The sequence below is a fragment of the Heteronotia binoei genome, chromosome 4 (assembly GCF_032191835.1).
Source record: "Heteronotia binoei isolate CCM8104 ecotype False Entrance Well chromosome 4, APGP_CSIRO_Hbin_v1, whole genome shotgun sequence".
Lineage (NCBI taxonomy): Eukaryota > Metazoa > Chordata > Lepidosauria > Squamata > Gekkonidae > Heteronotia > Heteronotia binoei.
In genome coordinates, this window is record NC_083226.1 from 60,801,227 (window position 1) to 60,822,169 (window position 20,943).

Genomic DNA, 20,943 nt, shown 5'->3' on the forward strand with positions numbered 1-20,943 from the left:
CAATTGCCCACTGAGTCAGAGATATAAGGAAACAAGAAAGAAGAGTTATCAAAAGTGATGTGCTTGGTCTATGCTATTTGCAGACAAGATTGGAGACCCTGCTTCTGCAAGCCAGAAGTCTTAGAGCATTTGAAGAGAGCAAAGGCAGGCAGAACGGAGGTTGCAGCCGGGATCACTAGCCTTTGCACAGTACCAGGAGGGAAAATAGGCACACAAACATATGAAGCTGCCTTTCAGTGAGCCTGACCCTTGATCTATCAAGATCAGCATCATCTGTTCTAACTAAAGTACTTATCCAACAGAGATCCTATGTATCATCTACTACGCAGTCCTGTTAACAGGAGATGCCAGAGATTGAAAGTGGGATCTTCCACATGTAAAGCAGATGCTCTGCTACTGAGCCACAACCCCTCTCTTCACTATATTGGACTCTGTTGGACTAAAGCTGTGAAGCACTTGTGTTTGCATCTTTCTTGAGGCTTTCTTCAAATATATGAACATTGCCCAAACACCCCTGGATTCTTTTGGATGTGCCTCAGACCAGACTAAGCCTGGAATTTCTTAGCCAGTCCTAAAAGAAAGGGAGTCATTTCAGATTTCAATATGCAGATTTCAGTATGCATGAACATGGAGAGGATGGGGGGAATGTGTGATGGCAAACATTCAGAGAGTGGATAGAACCAGTGTGTAGATCAGTGACTCAGTCTGATCTGGCCTGGCTGAAAACACTGGGAAGAACACTAAAAAAAAAAATCTAAATGGCACTCATTTAGAGAGCTTCCCAGTTGATTGCACACTTTTTCTGCAATAGGAGCAACAAGTGCTTTCCTGCATTGCCCTAGTAAGTGAGATTCTGCTGGTATGGAAAGCAGGGTCTGGACAAAAAAGCCTAAAGACAAAAATAAGAGCCAAACAATATGTGGAAAAGACTCAGAGAAGCTTATCGGCCTGGTATGTATTACGGGATGAAGGAAGAAAGCAGACCCCCAAGATGCAGTCCTACAATTAATTGTCAGGTAAGTACCAGGAAAGTGGAGTCCCTGGCCTACAAAGAAGTGAATTGCTCACGTGTCTCCTTTTGATAGTTTCATTTTTAAATTGTGCCATGACAAACAGCACCATTTATTGCATCTGGTCATTCTAGTCCATCCATACTAATTTCTACATACTCTTTGGGTATTATTTTCTGTCCTAAGCTTTAATTTTCTCACTGAATAATAGGGTTTGGTGTCACAAAGAGTTACACAGAAGTTTTGGGGTTTTTTTGTTCTGAGCCATGACAGGCATGTTTAATAATTAACCCCACTTAAAATCTTTTGTCAGGAATGACTGTTTTATATATAATCTTTATTATTCACATTAATACTGCTTGTCTTACATCAATCTTCAGTTCAAATTAGGGTTCTTTTTTTAAAGGTTATTTCTTCTGGGTGAAGAATGATATCACATTTTAATAAGAAGTCTGTAATTATGGTGTCACACATCTGCAACTACAAATAGGGCGTCCCTGCTTTGCAAATCAAACACCTTGAGCTAAAACTTAAATGTTATCTTGTAATTTCAGTGCCCAATCAGTGTATTGAATTCAAAGGCAGTGATTCCCTTTTTTTAAAAGCCTTCTTGATTCATTACTTTTTCTATTATGAATCAGTTCAATGTTATACCTAAAGCAGTTAGGTATAATTACTTCTAGAATGCATGGCCAATTCTAGAGAGAGAAATTACAATGTATACTTGATTTCAAAAAATAATGTTTGATTTTTTTAAAAAAGTCTTTCCTCTGGCCAGTTCACAACCCAGTTAAACTAGGATATAGAGCTCTGAATAAATTCATACATCAGTCTGAAGCACTGCCATGATTATGTCCCCACAATGCAAGTGCAACAGCAGATTCTGTGATTGCTTTCCGAGTACTAGAAATGTGACACACCTTGATCACTTGTTGCCTTGCCATTAGTTTGTGGGCCATCTTGGCTCGAGAGATAATGGGAGAAAACAAGATGCATCACAGTACATATTATATCTTTTGAAATTAAGGAAAACAGCAGATTAAGAAAGCCAACAAAAATCAATATATCAATCACTGCATTTTTATTAATTTATTTCAAAAGTTGAAGTCAGCAAGATTACACCCCCAACTTTCACACTCTTATCTATTTCAGCATGCCAGTTCTAATATATTGGGGAATGTGAGTATACTAATTTGTAAAGCCAGTGTTATTTTAGAACAAGTTTTTTTTAAAAAAAACAAACAAACCTAGCACAAAATTTTAGGCAAACAAAGATTATATGTCGAGAAGACATTCCTTGGGGATTGTGAATGAGAAATTAAAATAAGGATACTGGCATAGATGAATCCTTAAACCCTTTAAGAAAAGACATCATTCAGTTTACATGCATCTACTAATTGCTTCTTCTTCCTGTTAAATAGTACACAAGAGAGCCGATCACAGATCTCTTGCACATTGTGAAGGTTGGCTATAAAGTAGTAGTCCAATAAGCTTCAACAGGATATCAAGTAAGAGGAGTTCTGAATAAATTGTTTATTGAATGCAGTCAGGCACCAAGCTCCATAAAAGCATTAATCAAAACGTGTGGATAAAGCCATATTCTATAATCCTAAAACCTCTTGACCCAATTGATTCTTGCTTGGGTAGTAGACTCTAATCAGACTTATATTCATTCAGATACATTCAGGAATAAAAGGAAAGTATTTTAGTTCCAGCAGTCTGTTTACTGGAAAGAACTTTTTAAACAGGAAGTTTGCTGTCTATAGATAGTCAAAAAGGACCAACTCAGTAGTGTACCGTATATTCATGGCTACTGCATGAATACGTATAAACAGCCTACTTGCTGAAGCAGCCTGTTTTAGAATCAAAACCTTTAGTTTTAAAAACATCAAAAGGTAGTATGTGGACCTGAATTACATAAATGGTAGCCAGTCAGTTCCATGCAAATCATGTATTTAAATCTTCACAGTAAAACATATACATATTTTCTATATACATCAAAATTTTAATTTTAATTAAAATTTTAACATCTGGGGAAAATCGCAGGGGTCAGCACATTCGGAGTGCAATGGATGAGCCTCACCTTGGGAAAACCTCCATGCTCAAGGTGTCTCAGTGATAATCTGGGATTGATTTGTGAAACTATAGTCCATGGTGAGCAACTGATTTTCTGAAAGAAAACTATGAAGGAATTTGCCTAAAGCAGGGATGGGCATGAATTGGAAAATGGTGGTTTGTTGGATTCCACAAACTTTTCCATTTTCCAAACTATTTCATGGTCCATGCGATTCATGAGTTTGGGAGGTGGTAGAATTTCCTACAGGTTACAGGTTAGAGACGCCAAACTCACAGACAGTCTTCAGTTGGTTCTCTGCCACCCGTCCTCCAAGTTTGGCGTATATTGGATTTGGGATATCTGAATTATAGCCCCCCCAAAGCAGGTGCCCCCAGGAAAGCTCAGCTCTCTCTCACACTCAATGACAAACTCCTCTCTCTTCCTTCTGCGGAGTGAAAACAGTGGAGTAAGGGTAGTGCATATATACAATCTGCTCCTATAGAGCTCTTTGGTTGGCTGCCAGAGCTGCCAATAAAGCTATGGACAACTACTGTAAGAGTTTTTAGGGCTCTCCACAGGTCCACCCCTGCCTCTTCAGGCTGTGTTTTTTTTAATTTGCTCTTGTCTATTACGAGTTTTAGAGAAAAGACAGTTAACCTATTGATGTAATTAAGATCTGCAAGCCAAAAGCAGCCATTTTCTGGTCAGGATTTTTGTATTTTAAACCCTGTCCTGTAAATTTTATGGGCTTTGTCCCAAGTTACTAATCAGCCTGTACACATTTCTTTCATTTTCTATTCTTTCTTGTGCCTCTATTTTTTGTTTTCTGAGTTGAAGATTACTTAGATATACATTTTGCTAATTTCTGTTGGGTTTTCTACTTTGCTTTGTAGATTATACGTCTTCATTGATTCTGATAATTTAATAGCAACTCTCAGGAATTATTTTAGGAACCAGAGAATAAATACCAGAACACTCTTTATACTATGCCAATAATGCCAACATTGGCTAGTCAGAAGGTAAGGAGAAAAGAATACCAGTTCCATATTCTGTGTAGACTGTCTAAGAAAAAAAAGTCTAGCCTTTAACTGTGACATTTAAATGATTAAGAACTCATTACCTACTTTTGTGGTTTATTTCAAAAAGCTACCTGTATGCACTGATAAGAATATTATTGATTGGAATTTGTAATGGCAAAAGATTTCTTACTGTACTAGATTCTCTGCATTTGGGTTTACAGAAATAGTAAAACAATTTCTCAGTTACTTTTTCTGGAAACTCAAATATAATTTAAACAGCTTTCCCAATATGCATATGCATTAATGTTTGCATAAGAAATGGTATCTGTTTCTATAATGACAATCTGGAGTGCATTTAATTTTCAGACCTTCATCTGGCAGTTTGGGGCCATACAAAGATGCATTCAAGATCTGGTAAAGCACAGGCTGATGTAATAGGCTGGAGGATAATAAATGTCATAATCTAGCTCCAATGATATGGAAGAATAGATGGAAAGACAATCACTAATAGAACTGGAAGAGGATTGATGGACTTAAATATTTATGAAGAAAATGCTAAGACTTTCAGAAGTCTTTAAAAATGATATTGTCCTCATTAATTGCAGCAAAAAATCTTGGAACATTACTGCAGTATTTCCTGAAGGCAACATCTGTGAGCCACGTGGAGTGCTGTCCCTACACAGCTGGTGCTGATCTTCCAGTCAACAAACCAGAAGCTTAGGTCAGCTCCATGCACTGGCTTCTTTTGAGTCTCAGATTCTCTATTTTTACGCAATACAGAACAATTAGCACTGCACAGTGTAACCAATAAAAGATTTGTTTCTATATTTGTGGATCTGCTGCTGAAAATTTGCTCCTTATGGGAGCAATTTAAAGGATTCTTACTGTTACCCTGTATTGCAAATGCAGCTCAAATGGAGAGAAATCATTACACACATAGTAAATCTTTCAGATTTACCAGATGTCATCTGTACAACCCTTTAACCTCCCACGCATATTTGGTTTGAAGTTTAAAAAGATGAGGGAAAGTTTAGAACTGAATATTAGTATTGGATATTAGTCTGCTTAAGAAAGTACTACAAATTCATTTGAATTTCTTTTAGGAAGAGCAATATTCAAATCTAACAAAATATATAAAAGTAAGTTTACTCTTTTCTCTTCAGCCAACAGACTCACACAGATTTACCATTTCCTTCTAAGAGAAGTCAGAAAACTTGCATTTAAAATTAAAACACCCCTATTGCTTCAGGATTATAATCACAATCTCTTCCATAGAAGAAGACAACTGAATCTATTGTGAGACAGGGTGCTGTAGCCAGCTTCACATTAATATTCCTTACTATTTTCCAGTGAATTTAAGGCAACTGGTCCTGTTTTATCCTTACAAGCAGTTTGTGAAATAGCTTAAAAGTGTTATTGGTGAAAAGACTAGCACTGAGCTTCATCAACGTGGGGATTTGAATCCAGGTCTTTCTTGGTCTAAGACGAACATTCTCTACTGCATTGTATTGTTTCTGGTAGGTTCCACTTTCCAGAGACCAGAGATGGGGATGACTGAAGACAGGTCTAGAACATGCAGGATTACTGAGGACAGGTCTAGAACATGCAGGTATATCTAGTTGGAAAACAAGATAGTGTGCAACAATCTCAATGGATTTTCAGAAAGTAGCCATGTTGGTCTACAGCAGAAGAGCTAGACTTAAGTCCAGTAGCACCATAGAGACCAAGATTTTCGGAGTATGAGCTTTCAAGAGTCAAAGCTTTTTTGATAGATGCTGACTAAGGTAGATTTAACTCTTGAAAACGATTACCCCCCCCCCCCCCAATCTTGTTTGTCTTTAAGGCACTACTGGACTAAAATCTAGCTCTTTGATTAACTTTATAAGGTCTGACCTGAGAGGGTACACAAAGGTATGGTTCTTAGAGAGCATCCTCATATATATGGCCGGAAGAGAATTTAGGAAGTTATTCAAGCAGTTGTTGTAAGGATAGACTCCACCTAAACAAATATTTTCTCAAGTTATTCTTAAAAGCTGCCATCAATACTTATTCATTACAACCTGCTATCACCATCCTTACGTGCCACCTCTCCTAAAATTAGGAAATTTGCTTTATTTATTTGGGCTGTTCCAAATCTATAGGCTTCTTTTGTTCCCTGTAGAAAGGACTGCAGCCTGTTCTTTCGTAAAGCAGCATCTTGAAAGCTTTAAATTGGTAATACTGAAATGTCCCAGGTTGAAGGGACCTGTTACCAGGCATTCAGTGGGAGCTCACAGAAGCGCAGCTCCTGAACCTTTCTGAGAGTTCCATCTCCTTGTCCATTGAATAGTATGTGCAGCTGCATAACAATCCCTGGATGAGCTCCTCCACCTATTTTTCTACAAAATGACCCCTGCCTGTTACCACAAACTTCCTGAGGCTAAAGCAGTATTCAATCTGTTCAGGGTCTTGATGGAGGACCCCATGGCAGGATTTAAAAAGAGAAAAGTTACTGTTTGTTTTATGGTATGTATATTAGAAATCTTATTTTTTCTTCATGGAATTCTATAAACTGAATTCCTTCAATCTTCCCCAAAACTATTATCACTAGACCTCTAATAAATCGTTGCTATAACTGATTTTTTTTCTAATTGGTTCTCTTAAGTACAGTAATAATATATAATGTATATTACCAATTAATACAAGCCAATGCATTCTTTGTATGTATTTTAAAAAATGTTTGGGATGCAAAGCAGCCTTCGTGGTTATGAGTTGAGATCGAGACAGTGACAATTATTCCAGATTAACCAGCACAGAATGCAAAATATAACCTTATTATGGGAAAATAAAAATCTGGGAAATAGCCAGGCTCAACAGTTCATACGATTGCCTCTGGCTGCAGAGTGCAAAGAGCTTTAGAGTCACAGAGACAGGGAGCTGCGAAGGGGGATTCCGCTCGCGGCATTATCCCTATGTAAGATGGCGGCGGTTGCAGCAGCTGAAACCCGAGCCATTTTAACGAGACACCACTTATAAAAGGGGCGGAGGAAAGTGCGGGACAATCAGTCACCGAAGCAAGAGTGCCCTTCTTCGAGGCAGGCTCCGAATCAAGGCCGGCAAGGGGAAGCCTAGGAAAGCGAGGAAAGGAACAGGCACCTTCCTCTTTAACAACTCTTTACATCCGGGACACCCAACGCCTATCGTCGCTTCCCCCACAACCGGAAATGGCAACAGATCGGCTGCCAAGTTTCCCCACGCGGCATCCAGGAGCTCGCCCCTCCCCTTTAATCTCCTCCGGGGGGCGTGTTTGATTAGGGCATACGCTGGTGCCAATGGGCTGAGAGAATAACCGCCGCTGCCAACCGCTCCCCCGAAAAAACGAGCCTTCCCTGTTTTGCGCGCGCAGATGTACTAAGGAACAAGCGCAGCCCTTACGCCCGCCAGCCGCCTTGGCTGTGCACCGTGTGATGAAGGAGTCGGGTGCCAAATTCCCCTTCCTTGAGCCGTGGGGGACGAGGGCCTGTCAGTCATGTAGCGAGCTCCGCCTCTTCCGGGCCTGTGAGGCTGGGCCGCCGCCTCCCGTCCTCCTCCTCTTGCTCGCTCGTTTGCTCTCTCCCTTTTGTGAGTTATAGCAACCGTTGCCTTGTGAATCAAGCGCCATAGTCACCGTAGTCCTGGCGACTGTTACCCATCAACAACAACGGCTCCTCTCCACCACCACCTCCTCCTCCTGCTGCTGCTGCTCCTCCTCACCCCCATCCTCACCCCCTTCCTCATCATCACCCACAACAACAACAACAACATCCACCAGCAAGAGCAACACTACCACAGCCCTCCACAGCCCAGGTGAATATGATTGTTATGTGCAGCCCCCCCCCCCCGCATCCTTTTTTCTCCACCGGGTAACCGGCCTGATGCTCCTTGGTTGGGTTTAAACCGGTAAATGTGGGAAGTAGGGAATGCTGAAATGTGTTGTGTGTGTGCGTGTGCGCGTGTGAAAGATTTTACCCCCGGCCTGTTTTGTGCTCTTTTTATATACCCCTCCCCCTACTTTCTCTGTTGTACTTTGATGGTGGCTATAGTGATCTGTTGGAGTTTGGTAGGGGAAGAGGGGGTATTTGTTTGTACTGAGGGATTGAGAATGGGAAGAGGATTGGTGGTGGAGGAGAGGGAAGCACACTTGTGGTTTGCCCATGATAATTGTGTCTGGGGTGGCCTTTTTTGTTTTAATCTACTCCCTTTTCTTGTTTGTAGCTACTGGGAAAAGGGAATTAAGGTGGCTTTGTAATTTCGTATACTTTTACTTAAAATTCAACAACCCCCAAATTTGCCATGTACAACCCTTTCTGTCTTGGAACATGGGCCTTAGACCGCAGCAGGGATTGTGTGGCTTTGGAGACTTGTGTGTGTGTGAGAGAGAGAGAGAACTTTTTTTACTTCTGATCATCCTACCCTCGGTGGCTTTTTAACCTGTTCTGTGCTTTATGATGAGTAGGTTGTTTCATACTTACTGTCATTAAGTTGGTCGTTCATAGGCACACTACCTTCTTTGTGCTGAAACCTCTTTCTTGTTTATCAAGCACAATGTTTATTTGCTGTTAGAAAAAAAATCTACAACTTGTTATGAGAAAATTATATTTTTGGTCTTATCCCAAGTCACTGTATACCCTAGGCTTGATGTGTACCTGCTGTGATTATGTATGCACAGTTGCAATGTATTTTGTGTTGTGAGCTTTTTAATCAAGGGATCCTCTAATGCTAAACCATTTTCATAAACAATTGTCTTTTTGTTTATGAGAGATTACATATTAGATTACAAAAGGCTAGGAAACAGGGGAAAATATCAGATATAAATTTAATATATTCAGTTTTAGAAGCCCCCCCCCCATAGTTTTCTCACTTTCCCCAGGGTATTGAAACTGAAGCCAAATTGACCATAAAGAATTTATAAATCTAAACTTGAAATGTAATCCTGTCTGTGGCTGCTAGTTAAGATCTGCAGTTTTGTACTGAGCACATATAGTGATCGGATCTGTACAGACAGGAAAATATTCTTGAAATGGATCAGTTGGAACAATTTTTGCTGTTCAGTACTTTGTGCTTAACCCCCTGTCCTCAGCCAGTCCTCTCTTTTTTTAGCATAGCAGCAAATCATCTCCTAATGAGTGATATTGATGATCAGACAATATATTATTTAGACAGGAGTCCTGTGCATACTTACTTGGAAGTAAGCTCCACTTATGAGGAAACATATATAGGATTGGATTGCATGAATACTAATGATTTAAAAGGTCATATTACTTAACTCCTTTTTTATTAATGTAATATTTTTTAGATACTAATGTTTCCAATTGAAGTTCTGTTAATTTGGTTGATTCTGTATGAAGGAAACTAATTTAATTGTGAATATTATTGTTCTTTTCATTTGTGAAACTTCTATTGAATACATTCTTGTTGCTTGTAACAGTGCCAACAGAAAGATATTGATTTATTTGACAGAGCAACCCCTGAAGAATGTGACAGTGTCTATTATTCCTGGGACTGTCAAGTGCAGAGCAGGTTAGATAATTAATGCTTTGGTAAAGCAAAGACTGTTCTCTGAATTAAGACTTGTGAGTTACATAGTTTGACTCTGTAAACATTTTTTGCACATGTGATGATAATAGTATTATGATCATTCTATGAGCCAGTAAAAGGCTGAATAATGTATGAATATGTAATTGGTTATTGCATGTTAATATGCAAGTATGTAATATATATCCAAAGTAGTTTCAGAATAAAGATACTTAAATTGTGATTATTTTCCTACGTATCTTATTACTGGCTAAAGTTTATTTTTCCCCTCTCCTGTTTGTTGTATCCACCTGTTGTCTTTAGGCTAAAATTATTGTTTTATAAAGGTAGGGATGTGATTACTGTCTTTCTAGCCCATATAATGCAATAGCACAATCTGTGATCATTAAGATTACAGTGTGGCAGATGCAGAAAGCAAGATGGTATGAGGTTTGGTTAATAAGACTGCTTTGGTTATGGTTGGTTAATAAGTATGGTTAATAAGACTGCTTTGCTCTGATCATTCAAATAGTGAACCCCCTTCCACACAGATATCCATTCAGCAGCTAGTAAGATTGTAGGCGCGGGGAACCATTCTGTGTTTTATTTTATTCCTAAACAAGCAAGCTTTACCTATTATCTTCCCCAGGACAGGCTTTAATTAGAACCAATAAACCAGTCAATATTTAACCTTAGTTGTGTCTAAGTATAATATCTCAGGAGTTGGCCAGTGCTGTGTGTATCGTATTTAGATTGGTGCACTGGTTCTAAGTAAGTTCTTCTCTTGTAGGCAAAGAAAAAGATTCACTCACTTGAATCATAATGATGCTGAAATTACAACTCCCCTCACCATCGAATCTTATTTTTAAAAAGTTTAAGGGGGGGAAATATCAAAGAATTTGATCCCTATGGGATACTGATGAAACATTAAACTAATTGATTGGGCTTTAAAAATACTGGTGAGAATCTTTTGCTGTATAATGGTTTCTGAGGTAATGTGTGCGGTAATTAGTCTGCCCTCTTAAGACTCTTGTCATGCTTTATGAGTTTATAGTTTAAAAAAAATCTAAAAACTTAATGAAATTCCTTTTTCTCTTCCTATATGTCCTAGCCAAAGTTAGTCCCCTTTGTCCTGTCTTTATTCACTTGATAAGGGTATCCATTTGAGATTTGGAAGGCCATTTCCTTTCCATATTCCATATTCTGAAAATCCATATTCTCGTTTACTGCAGTAGTGTTATAGTGATTTAACAATTATTTTGGACTTTTGGAACCAGTTGTGATCTCGTGCAGGCAGTAGACACACATTTTCTTGAGGTTGCATTTCCCATCCCCCGTCAAGTCATAGTCCACTTATGGCGACTCCATAGAGTTTGCAAGGCAATAGATGTTCAGATATGGTTGTTTGTCCTTGTGTAGCAACCCTCGACTTCCTTGGTGGTCTCTCATCCAAGTAGGGCTGACCCTAGGGCTAACCTTTCATAGGTTCTGGGATCTCATGAGCTCTAGTTTGTCTGAGCTACTGGAGGTCAGGGCTAGAGGTTGCATAGCTATTTTTATGTGTATCTTTAAATTAGTCTGTGAAGTATATCCAATCATTTGTGCTCAAACCTTCTGTTCTGAATAACTGACACTCATAGTTGTCTTTTTTAAAGCATCAGCTAATGCCTGACTTGCACATATTGTTGCTGGTTTACTGGACCTCTCCTCTGCTTGTTGTGGAATTCAGCAGTATCAGTTCCACTAGTACATGAAGGCTTGTAGAAATGGCCAAGTTATTTTATTATCTTGCCTCATGCTGAGTACTAGTTAATAATTGTGTTCAGTATCTTGTCTTGTTGGTAGCTGTAGATTGATGCCTTAGAAAATAGCTGAATACTGCTTGCTCTAGGAATAACTGCTCTTCCCTTTTAGGAAAAAGTGGCATCTCCCAAAGGTAACCCAAGGTTTAAGAGTTTGTTCAGAAGCTTGATGGGACAGTTGCTTGTTGAGCAGATTAATTTCTTTACTTCATTTATCTACCATCTTTGGAGATACAAAATGGCTTACACCATTTTCCTTTCCTCCATTTTATCCTCACGGCAGCCTGAAGAGATAGGTTAGATTGAATGTGATTGGCTGATTCAAGGTTATCCAGTAAGCTTATGTGGTAGAGTGGGAATTCTAACCTGGATCCTAGTCTGACATTAACTAGTACATCATGCTGTAAGATGCCAAGAAGAAAGGGACATGATCTGCTTCAGGCATCTCTTTCCAGATCTAGCACATCATAGTTCTTTATTCTTAATGCAACAACCATTCATTTATCATTAATAAATAGCAACTGGGTAACCTAATTAGTGAGCATTCCCAACAAGAATCTATCCAGCTTTTTCTTGGAAAACCCTGAGGAGGGGATTCCTCAAGCTTCCTGTTAACAAAGTGCTGTTAGTAAGATTCTCCCAATGCCTAACCTGAATTTACTTTTCTGTATTTGGCTTATTTTATGTTCATATCATGACCTATTGTTGTGAAATCATTCGATGTAGCCAAAGCTGCAGCAGGTAAAGGGTAAAACTGTGCAAATAACATGAGTCCATGTAGAATTCCTTTCATGTTTTTTGTTCTTCTAGTAAGTAGATAAAAGTGCTTGTGTTCTTGTTGACTGTCACTGAGGAAGAAGTGCAGTCTTTCTGCATTATCCAGTAGCTCTGATTTGTACATTGAGCCTTGCATGTGCAGGAACTTGGATTCTTTTCTGTGGATAGGAAATGTTCTGAGTGTGATGGCAGGTACCTGTGTGAATATGCTTCATTTCCTCTTTATAGAAGAGAATGGAAAACCCCTATGATAGTGGGAATTGTGTATCACTGACTAGGGTTTAAAGGTAGTACATTGGACCATGGGCATATTATTGATATAACCTGAGTTGATTTGCTTTTTAGGAACTGCTGCTTTCACTAGTGGTAAAGCAATGAGGCCTTTGTTGGAGTGAAACAGTATGCCCATTGATATAAGTTTTATTGTTTAGTTATGATAATTCTTTTATAATCTCCTGTATTTTCATAGAGTGATGGTATCATTTTTCATGTTTGAAATGCTATTTAAAAAAATATTTTTATTGATAATTTTTGAGAAATTTCAAACCAAAAGATAAAAACTAACAATTATTTAAAAAGAAAATAGGAATACAAAGTTAAAGAGGAAAAAAAAGAATAAAAAGGAAAAAAAGATAAAGAAAAATATAAAGTGGCTTTTTATTTTTTCTATTACAAATATAAGTAAAATTACAAACTTCCACTTACTCTATAGTTACAACAAAACTCTTTTTTAATCACATGATCCTCCCTTCACCTTTAATAATCAAATCTGCAAATCATCATTTTATTTTTTTTCATTTTATGCAAGAAGTCTTTAAGGGGTTTCCAGTTAATGGTTAATGTAGATAATGTCTTTTCTCTGATCAAAGATGTAAGTTTAGCCATCTCTGCAAGTTTTATCATCTTCACCAACCATATTCTGGGTAGTGTTAAGCTTTTTCATTTTTGTGCATATAGTCTTGCTGCTGTTGTCGTATATAGGAATAAAGTTGCATTACTTTTTTTTAGCTGCCTCTCCATTAGTTTGAAAGTCTTTCTATATGTTCTCTGCACTGCGTAGCTTAGTACTTTACTAATGACTTGTCCATCAGAAAAGCAAATGTTATGCTGTACTGGTAAGAATAGGTTGCATTTTTTTAAAAAAATACTTGAACCTTAGAGTATACTGTCATCTGATAGAATAGCTTCATTACATCTTTGTGGATTGTAGGCACTTGTGTCCTCACTGTCTTCAGAAAATATCGAAAAGGATTTTTTCATTAATGATGTATAAATGTACAAAACAGAGAAGCACATCATAAAGATTTTCTGTGTCAGTAAACTGAAACAGGAGAGGTTGTGTCATACTTATTGCTGCAGTGATGCAGCACATGAAACCCCAATATCAAAATGGCTTTACTGGCCAAGGTACTCCAACGTGTTTAGAGTGGTTTGCTGTTTATTTTATAAAACACACATACCTGCATATTCCCATTGGGCTCGCAGCATGATAAATAAAATAATTTCATACAGGCAATCCAAAAACATTTCTAAAATATAAAAAAGAATAAAAATCCCAGACTTATTCTTATGTATTTTATTGTTAGGCAATGGTGGAATCTTCTTGTGTTTTATGTATGTTCTGTAAGAGTAACTTCAGATTTATTTATTAAAACACTTCTGGATCATCTTTCCTTGTAAAAGGTAGTCTTAAGGCAGTTTACATCTCATGGTTCTGCATAAAAATATGGACCATAAGGCAGCTCAATAAAATCATGTATCAAATAACTACTTAAAAAACCAAATATAGTTCACCAGAAGCAGTCTGTTTAAAATCCAACAGCAGATAATTTAAGTAAAACCTCTTCTATAAAGAAATGACATGCATATTTTGTCAAAGATAGAGAGGGATCATTATGTACTTCTACCAGCAGTCTGTTTGAAAATCCAGAACCACCAGTGAAAAAGCTGTGGAATGGGTTACTACTTCCTGCGTTCCCTATATCCCCTTTATCTTAGATTGTCTGTTTTGTACAATCATATTGCTACGTGAATTATCAGTATACATTTGAGTAAGCCATTGTAAGTAGGAGACACACACAATCTTTTCTGAATGTATTTTGGATTGTGCCCTGAAAGCACATCAGACCAGTAACTTAGTCAAGTTGATAATTGTGAAATGCATGTGGATCTCCACTGAAAGCTTAGGAAAACAATTACATGACCTCATGCTGATTCTCATTTTTAAAAAGAATAGAAATGTGTAACTTCCAGTTTCTATGAAATTCCAGATTGTGTATTTTAAAAACTCACAGGATTTGATAGTGGATGCGTTTAACTTTTCCTTACATTAACCTGAAGGTAATGCTGAAGGCAACTGAGTTTGTCAGCCTCCTCCAGTTCTCCCAGTATCCCCAATTGTAAAAATCCTGGCTACAGCCCAATAAAGAAATAATAAACATAGCTGAAGATGGGGGAACATAAAATGTCGGTTAATGGATGGGAAGCAGGGTGGGAAGCATGGACAGGTGTGGGTATGGGGTTGACAGGAAGAGGGACGTCCTGTGCTAGTCCCTGCAGTTTCTCTACCCATGCAACTGGTCCTGGCCCAGCAGCTGGCACTGCCCAACATGGCTAAACTTTTCTCAGGAAGAGGCTACCAGTGGGTGGGCAGGAGGGAAAACTGAAGATAAGCAGGGACATAGGGTAGGTTGGCTGGAGGGGGTGGGAAGGAGAGAACAAGGCAAAAAACCTAGAGAGGCTGTGGAGGCTTTTTGGGAAGGTACAGAGGAAATAGTAGGAAGGAGAAAATGAGGTGCCCCTAGCAAGTCCTTGAGGGTCCTGCACTTGTCACTAAATCTAATGGTAAAGCGGGGGGGGGGGGGGGAGGTTTGCCACTTACAAAAGCAGCAAAGCAAGGACACTCAGAGATAGGATAGGGGATTCTATTTGGTAAGCTTCCCAGACATGGAGAATGGGGCTGCCCTCCTGGTGCTCCATGGGCTCTTTCTCTGGCTATGTTGCACTCTGGCTCCCTCCAGCCTCAGAAAGGCAGGAGCCTCCAGGATCAGCTTTCTGGGTTACCTTTCTACCTGCCTGCTGGTGTTCAGCTTCCTGTCAGCTGAGCATCTTCCTTTTCTTCTAGCCAGCTTCATAGGCTCTTCTTTTATTTCCCTCCAATCTAAGTTCCTCTCCTTCCTCCTTTTTCCCATCCAGTCCCCCGAACCAAAGCCTATTTCTTTTCATCTCTGCCATTCTTTATTCTTAGCCTTTTCCTCTATTATCCTTTGCACCCGGCCTAACCCCCAGCTGCCCTCTGTTTCCCAAGGATAGCTTGTCCCATCCAGCTCTCATGAGTAGGAAGAAACTGCTGGAGTTCTGACTACATGAGAGCTCCCTGGATGTGAGCCTTCCTCCACTGCAGAGTTGAAAACTCTGGGCATCTTGGGGCACAGATATATATATGGTGATGTCGAGTGTGTGACATTTACAAATGAGTTATGCAAGTGAGTTGTGCTAATGAGCTCTGGTACCTATTTTTTCTGCAAAATGACCCCGAATGTCACAATCATTTATCTACCATCCCAGTTCATTTTGGGGCTCCCACTTGTTCCTCAAAATAGTAAAGCTCATGGCTCATGTAGGGAATGAAATTAATGTCACGGATAGGAAGTGCACATCCCTTAGAGAGCCAGTTTGGTGTAGTGGTTAAGTGCACATACTATTACCTGGGAGAACCGGGTTTGATTCCCCACTCCTCCACTTGCAGCTGCTGGAATGGCCTTGGGTCAGCCATAGCTATCGTAGGAGTTCTCCTTGAAAGGGCAGCTGCTGTAAGAGCTCTCTCAGCCCCACCTTCCTCACAGGCTGTCTGTTGTGGGGGTGGGGGGTTGGGAAGGTAAAGGAGATTGTGACCATTCTGAGACTCTGAGATTCAGAGTATAGGGCAGGATATTAATCCAATATCATCATCATCTTAAGTTTGATTTCTCCTCTCCTCAACTTTCTTAGTAAAGAAAGTATAAAAAGTAAACATACTTCACTTTGTGTTGCTTGGTCTCAGGTTCAGAATTATTTAAACAATGTTGTACTATTATTAGGAAGGGAAGGGAAAACAAATCAGCCAGTATCATAATGCCCCTGTATAAATTGATGCTGCAGTCACATTTGGAGTACTGCGTACAATTCTGGTCACCTCACCTCAAAAAAAGATATTATAGCATTGGAAAAAGTCCAGAAAAGGGCAATTAGAATGATTAAAGGGTTGGAACACTTTCTATATGAAGAAAGGTTAAAACCCTTGGGACTCTTTAGCTTGGAGAAACGTCGACTGAGGGGTGACAATCCCATACATTATGCATGGGATAGAGAAGGTAGAGAAAGAAGTCCTTTCCTCCCTTTCTCACAATACAAAGACTTGTGGGCATTCAATGAAATTGCTGAGCAGCTGAGTTAGAATGGATAAAAGGAAGTACTTCTTCATCCAAAGGGTGATTAAACGCATGGAATTTACAGCCACAGAAGGTAGTGGGGGCTACAAGCATGGACATCTTCAAGAGGGGATTGGATAAGCATATGGAGCAGAGGTCCATCAGTGGCTATTAGCCACAGCATATTGATGGAACTCTCTGTCTGGAGCAAGTGATGCTCTGTATTCTTGGTATTTGGGGCGGGGGGGGGGAGAAACAGTTGGATGGCTTCTAGTGTCCTAGCCCCACTGCTGGACCTCCTGATAGCACCTGGGTTTTTTGGCCACTGTGTGACACAGTGTTGGACTGGATGGGCCATTGGTCTGATCCAACATAACTTCTCTTATGTTCTTATTGAGGGCTTTCCTGATTATTTATCCTGCCTCTCACCCCAACGATGCAATCTCCCAATTTGTCTGGTAGCCTGTTATCCAGATAAGGAAGATATAGATTAACCTCCCCTTGCCTCTGAAGTCTTCTTGCTCCCTCATTCCCGTGATAATGAAAGCAGGTAGTATGTTTCCATTCATTCAGATGTGAAAAGTGTGCTACATCTTTAAAAATATTTAGCATAATTCATATTGCTAACTTTCAAAGTGTACTAAAATGATATTTTGTAAATTCCAGTATGAGTTTATTATTAGTCTGCAGCAATGTTTCCTCTAAGCTGCAGGGTCTTGTGAACAAAAAAATTAGTTTGTGAGCTACTGGCATGAAAGTTGTGAGCTACTGCATAAATTAGTGTGCTTTGGGGTCATCCTTCCTGAGCTATGACAAAAATGTGTGAGCTGGAGGCTAAAAATCTGTGATCTAGCTCACACTAACTCAGTTTAGAGGTCTGCAGGTAAAGATATTTGCTCCAAGCACTAATTAAGAATTAATACATTTTCTGAACTAAGTTAGCTGGACTATAGTTCTGATAAATCTAGCAGTTGAAATGTATTAAATGTAATGAACTTGCAGACTGATGTAAGAACTCAGTTTTTATATTATCTGTACTCTGTTTTTAGGACCTTTTCATTCCTTTTTCAATTAGATGTAGCCATTATAAGTCCATGTAGATGGTGTTGCTGCAGTTATTCAGTTGGGGTGGTAAAATTGTAGGGCTTTTTTTGAGCAGGAATACACAGGAATACAATTCTGGCTGGCTTGGCATCAGAGGGTGTGGTCTAATATGCAAATGAGTTCCTGCTGGGCTTTTCCTACAAAAAAGCCCTCTGTGAAACAATGGTGATGTTAGAGTGTGTGGCCTAATGTGCAAATAAGTTCCTGCTGGGCTTTTTCTACCCAAAAAAGTCCTGTAAAATTGTATCTGGTTTTATCTTAACCATTGTGGGATCATGTTGGCATAGTCTTTTTCTTTAGAATGTTAAAGTCAATTCAGGTTTAGTATAGTTTATGTAAGCTTTCAATTAACAATTACTTGGTTATTTCAGAAATATTCAGGAGAAAAGAAGAGTACTGTAAACTGAAAAAACAACTTCAACATGTTAAAAGGATACAATATTTTAATTAATGTTCTGAGACACATAAGATGTCATTATGTTAGAATTTCTTAATGCATTTCTCATTTTGGAGATCTTCAGATGGTGGCAGCCTTAAATTTATACACAACTGAACTTGTTTACACATAAATTATATATATGTTTGGGTTTTGAGGGGGAACTTACTTTCTTTTGTGTGCAATTTTTCTGTAATCTTTACAGTAGGGCTGCTGAGAGCCACCATGGGCCCCTGAATTCTATCTGGGGCCTCCCATCATTACCCTTATTCAAACCAAATGTTATAGCAAAACAAATCACGGCTTTTTGATATCATGAATAGAATAATTGTTTATTAGGTAAGAAAAAGGATAATTGAGGAATATATTTTACTTAATGTACAAATCTGACTGTGCAGGTTGCAAAAAAATCTAAACAAGCAGAATCAGAAACACTCTCACCAAGGGACCGAGTCAGAATACTGAAATGCACTATAAATTAAGTACTGTTGAGACACAAATTACCTGGAAACAAGCTACACTGAATGAAGTGAGACATCCATCTCTTGCAAAGTACTCATCTGAAAAAACTACTTGAAAATATTTCTGTTCACACAGAACAAAAAAGCAAGCTCAGAGCAATGAAGAGATGGTTAATGGGAGAAAAAATTAGGGAGATGTGAAAAGTTCAATATATCCACCATGGAGAGTAGGCATGTTAGTAGAGTCCCCCAGATTTTCCCTGAGATTGTCTCCACAGCAGCCATTCTCACCTCCCCTCTGTTGGCCACAGGAGGCATTTCTTTTTTTATTTAGCATTAGAATATCATATCAATATAATGTGTACTGGGTTCTCTAATTTTTTTTTAAAGCAGTCTGTAGTCTTTTCTGTTGCAGAGATATAAGGGGAAATGCATATATGCACAATGATAAGGGTTAGGAGCTTGTTTTTTCCTAAAATGTGAAAGCTGGGAATTCAGAGAACATGATACACATGGATGAGGAATACTATTTAACCAGCACAATGCTGTTGGAAAGAGCCAGGTCAGGGCCTGGAGGGGACTTTATAAAATGGAGGGAAGACTGTTCCTACAATTCCCTTCTTTGATCCTTTTTTGTTTAATAAAATTATAGCAGTGCCATGTTTTTATGTAAATTTATGACTGAAAGAAGTTTAGATACAAAACCAGAACAAGCTTTAAAAATCTAAGTTTTAAAAATGTTTAAGATACTACTTTGACTTGTAATTGTTCTGCATTTGAGTTGATAAACTGTTAGTGAATCCCAAATATACAGGGAATTAAAGCAAACTTTCAAAGTTACTATTATGGTATTAGTTTGCTGGTGCTTTCTTGGTGAAATTCTGTGCTGGAAGAATAAAAGATCACTTAAGTACCAAAAAGTGCATGCTTTGATCATGTATTGGAATGAAAGTAGAAAACTACCTGATGAAAACAATGTTTTCATTTAAAGTGCATATTTTTTGACTTGCACAATAATTGATAGACAGCTTTATGGAATTTTAACAATTGTGATTGAATATGGTATTTAAGTGTTCCCAGGTGCAATGTATCTCTCTGCATTCTGGTGATCAGGATTAGGGGAAAAGACTTTTTTTTTAGTTTGTTAGGGACAGATGGCTTCTTTAACAGGTGTCACTTTTATTTCTCTTGCATTGGCTCCAGTGGCTCACAAAAGGTCTGTCTAAAGCATGTGGCATCCTTGTTATCAGCAAATTGTCTAGAATATGTTTCACTTTTTTTTCCGGGCCTTGGCCTATTTTATTGGACTAAGTTAGTCTGAGACTTGTCATAGCACATACTTACACTACTAAAAACAGCAAGAACAAATCCTCTTATGGGCTTTTAAAAGACCTCCTTAAAAACCAAAATGTAATTTAGCAGTGTTTTCAGTATGTGTAGGTAAGAATTAATCCCAGTAATTTGCTTATAAAACTAGTAACAGCTGCAATTTGCGTTAATTTTGTTTTAAAACTTTTGTGAAAATTGAGTGCTTTCAACATTGGTTAAAAGTCAAACCATGAAACAAATTAATGCTTTCCGTTAAGTATCTTTAATAGGAGGCTATTTATGCAGTTTTAAAAATAACATTATCAATATTGATAACAGGTTATTTAAGCTTGCTTAGTTTGTCACTTTTGTATTTTCAATATTTACTATCTACATTCCCTTGTTTAGATACAGTTTATTTATTTATTATTTACAATTTATAGTCTGCCCTTTCCCAAATGGGTTCTGAGCAGGTTGAGCTATGAAGTAGGAGTGTGTAGTTTATGCCTAACTCTACATCTTCGTAGGTCTGCAGGCACTTACTTGAATAAACAGAGTGTGTGTTAAAATAAAGTTTACTGTAAACAGCTCTGGCTGTGGTGGGAAAGAAAGCAAACTAAATGTATCAGTAATGAAATAAGTAAAGTGTATTAATTCCATGTACTTGAAATATGAACTTCAACTGCAACGCTTTAGCATGATTGCTGCTGCTGCTAATATTGCCTAGATTACTCAGAGATGACAGATTTATGGTAATGTGGTAACATAGTAACTGATTACAGCCAAACAATATAATAGACTTGGGAGTTCCTTTTGTTTTTGTTACTAATTCCAAAATGGGCTGTTTCATTATTGGGTTGTTATGTATGTTTTTTTTTAGTTTCTTTTGTTACTGTTTTCATAATTCTTCCCATCGGTATCAATGTAAGATATCCGCTTCCCTTCATGGGTATGTACCTTCATGGTTTTCCATTCAAACTGGATGAACCTTAGGGGGATCGTAGCACTCCCTTAGGAGATACACATTCC

At 38.5% G+C, this 20,943-nt stretch overlaps 1 protein-coding gene across 7 annotated transcripts in view; it reads left to right on the top strand.

The window, feature by feature from the left end:
• Nucleotides 1–7,560: 7,560 nt before the first annotated feature.
• Nucleotides 7,561–20,943, top strand: part of RFX3 (regulatory factor X3) — a 325,131-nt gene continuing 311,748 nt past the window's right edge. For 4 of the 7 annotated variants that reach the window (XM_060237390.1, XM_060237387.1, XM_060237391.1 and 1 more), the window contains exon 1: nt 7,561–7,910. The gene's annotated coding sequence lies outside the window, so the exon portion shown is untranslated. Of the gene's footprint in view, nt 7,911–9,531; nt 9,624–20,943 lie in introns of all 7 variants that reach the window. The other 3 variants (XM_060237388.1, XM_060237389.1, XM_060237386.1) reach the window with 2 other exon arrangements.